Source organism: Stomoxys calcitrans, chromosome 3 (assembly GCF_963082655.1).
Source record: "Stomoxys calcitrans chromosome 3, idStoCalc2.1, whole genome shotgun sequence".
NCBI lineage: Eukaryota > Metazoa > Arthropoda > Insecta > Diptera > Muscidae > Stomoxys > Stomoxys calcitrans.
In genome coordinates, this window is record NC_081554.1 from 183,167,715 (window position 1) to 183,171,459 (window position 3,745).

Here is a 3,745-nt window from a genome sequence, read left to right on the forward strand (position 1 = left end):
CGCTTGCAAATCATTGAATTTTATTACCAAAATCAGTGTTCGGTTCGAAATGTGTTCATTCACCGTAACGTTGCGTCCAACAGCATCTTTGAAAAAATACGGTCCAATGATTCCACCAGCGTACAAACCACACCAAACAGTGCATTTTTCGGGATGCATGGACAGTTCTTGAACGGCTTCTGGTTGCTCTTCACTCCAAATGCGGCAATTTTGCTTATTTACGTAGCCATTCAACCAGAAATGAGCCTCATCGCTGAACAAAATTTGTCAAAATTTGAACACATTTCGAACCGAACACTGATTTTGGTAATAAAATTCAATGATTTGCAAGCGTTGCTCGTTAGTAAGTCTATTCATGATGAAATGTCAAAGCATACTGAGCATCTTTCTCTTTGACACCATGTCTGAAATCCCACGTGATCTGTCAAATACTAATGCATGAAAATCCTAACCTCAAAAAAATCACCCTTTATATCAAAATGGTGTTAACTTTCATAACCTTTCTGCATTCCTTAAATCCTGTATTTTTAAAGTCACCTTTTTCTTCTAAATCTATTTTCATGAAAAACTTCCCATTTTTCCACTTATCCTTCCCAACATACCTATATCAATGTCTTCACTTTCCTTCTTTGGAATTACTCAAATTTCCCATGTTTATGGCAAACCTCTGACATAAGTTAATCATCAAATTATAGTCGGTAACCCCTGTTTAAGGACTTAACATTCGTATAATGTGTTACAACTGCCTTTCAGGCATAAATTATACCTAATCATAGTTCATAGATGAATCACTTGTCATGAAATATTGAAATCTAATTTTGTGGGTGAGCATTTTCCATAATTTCATTAAGATTGACACCTTAAGGCAGAATGTAAACCCCATACTTGTTGTTGTTGTTAACCTTGTACTACAATACCACTCGAGGTAAACATGCATCAGAGTAGAAATGAAACCCTTCTATGATAAGTTTAACAACCCTTAGACACATTCACACACACACACACACACACACACACACACACTAAGGCAATAATGTAATACCTTTTACAAAAACATAACTTTAATATTAATTAAATTTGCCCTAAAATCATGCCATTACTACTCATTGGCTTCTTTACACTCTTAGCTTCTCAACTCTCCTGCTTTCCTCACACTTGCCAGCAGGTGCAAATATACCCAGTAGTCATACTACACATAGAGGGCATACTCGTACAACTCATACTTAGCAACTGAAAACTATACAACACAAATACAAATAACCATATGTATATCAAATGCAAGCCCTCTTTGCCAGCATTTTTCACAGATTTGCTTTGGTAGAGAATATTGAATACAGAGAAAGAATACCTCTCAAGTCTCACGGGAGTTTGCAACTGGGGATTTTATGCGGTAGAAAATTTGGGGAATTTTAAATCATTATTCAAACACAATAACAAACCGTTGTCTGTGTGATATTGGGTATGAAAATTGTGTGCACAGTTTTTCGAAACGAACCAAAAAATTACTAAAAATGTAGGTCGGGTAGAATCTTAAATACCCAATGCTTGAATTTATATCCTATATGAATGAAATTTGGTATATAGAGTTCAGTTCAGTTCTTCAACTGCCTATTTCAAAAGCGATTCAGATAGGTCGTTAAATAACTAGGGCCGATCCGATAAACCGAACATTAACACTAAGGAAACGATCCACCGATTTGAGTAATTGATCCCAAAGAAGTCCCATGCTTGCCTGGTTTATTATACCCTCCACCATAAGATGGGGGTATACTATGGTTGCCCAAAAATTAATTGCGAATTTTTCATATAGTCGGCGTTGACAAATTTTTTCACAGCTTGTGACTCTGTAATTGCATTCTTTCTTCTGTCAGTTATCAGCTGTTACTTTTAGCTTGCTTTAGAAAAAAAGTGTAAAAAAAGTATATTTGATTAAAGTTCATTTATTGATTAAGTTTTATTATCTTTTAAAAAATCCGCAATTACTTTTTGGGCAACATAATAATTTCGTCATACTGTTTGTAACACCTCGAAATATGCGTCTGAGTCCCCATAAAGTATATATATTTTTGATCGTCATGTCATTTTAAGTCGATCTAGCCCCGTCCGTCCGTCTTCCGCCCGTCCGTCTTCCGTCCGTCTGTCTGTCCGTCCGACCGTCTGTCTGTCGAAAGCACGCTAACTTCCGAAGAAGTTATGCTAGCCGCTTGAAATTTTGCACAAATACTTCCTATTAGTGTAGGTCGATTGGGATTGTGAATGGGCCAAATCGGTCCATGTTTTGGTATAGCTGCTATATAAACCGATTCTATTGAATTCTTGAGCCTCTAGAGTGCGCAATTCTTGTCCGATTTGACTGATTGATTTTGGTATCACTTCCAACAACTGCGCTAAGTATGGTTCAAATCGGTATATTTTTTAATATAGCTGCCATATGAACCGATCCTGGGGGTTGACTTCTTAAGCATATGAGTGGCGCAATTCTCGTCGGATTTGAATGAAAATTTTGCATGTAGTGTTTTGGTATCACTTCCACTAACTGCTGCCATATAAACCGATGTAGGATATTGACTTCTTGAGTATATAGAGAGCGAAATTCTCATCCGATTTGGAAGGAATTTTGTAAAGCGGCATCTCTCATAACCTTCAACATACGTGTCTCTAATATGATCTGAATCGATCAATACAGCTCCCATATAAACCTATCTTCCGATTTTGCTTCTTGAGTCCCTAAAAGACGCAATTCTTATCGGAATGAACTGAAATATTGCACAATAGCATATTCTTATTCAATATTATTTGTTTGCCTAAAAAGAGATACCGCACATAGAACTCGACAAATGCGATCCATGGTGGAGGGTATAGAAGATTCGGTCCGGCCGAACTTAGCACGCTCTTACATTTTATTATTATACTCGAATACTTTTCATTTGAGTCCCATATTGGCTTCATCGTCAAATATTTGGGGCAGTTTGTTTTTGGCATAGACTACTTGGTACTTGGACCCAAAATTTAAAACCTATATTAGTAGTTTACAAAGAAGTCGAATAATAAATGCGTCTTTTATGGGGTAATGACCATAATCGGCAGTTGAATCCATATGGCAGCTATATCCAAATAAGGTCAGATCTGGACCGTATTTAATGCGGATGTTAAGGGTCTAATACAACTCATTCTTGCAAGTTTCTGCTAAATCGGATTAAAATTACGCGTTTTGAATGCTCAAGACGATTAATCAGGATATTATGGGTTGCCCAAAAAGTAATTGCGGATTTTTCATATAGTCGGCGTTGACAAATTTTTTCACAGCTTGTGAATCTGTAATTGCATTCTTTCTTCTGTCAGTTATCAGCTGTTACTTTTAGCTTGCTTTAGAAAAAAAGTGTAAAAAAAGTATATTTGATTAAAGTTCATTCTAAGTTTTATTAAAAATGCATTTACTTTCTTTTAAAAAATCCGCAATTACTTTTTAGGCAACCCATTAACAAAACATTATGTGCATGATTTCCGCTTAGGTTGAAAAGAGGGTGCAGATATTAATCCGGCCCGTTCCACTATGGACATATACCTAAGCCAGTAATCGGCTTGCTGTGCGCTTTAAAAACTATAAAATAACCTCTAAAAAGAAAATTTTAGGTTAGGAATTCCGTGCTACTTACAAAATCTTAAATTGCTTTCAATACCACTCCCCTAAGTTGGTTCATGTCTGATATTGTGTCTCCACCTAAGTACCTGTAACTGCTGTACG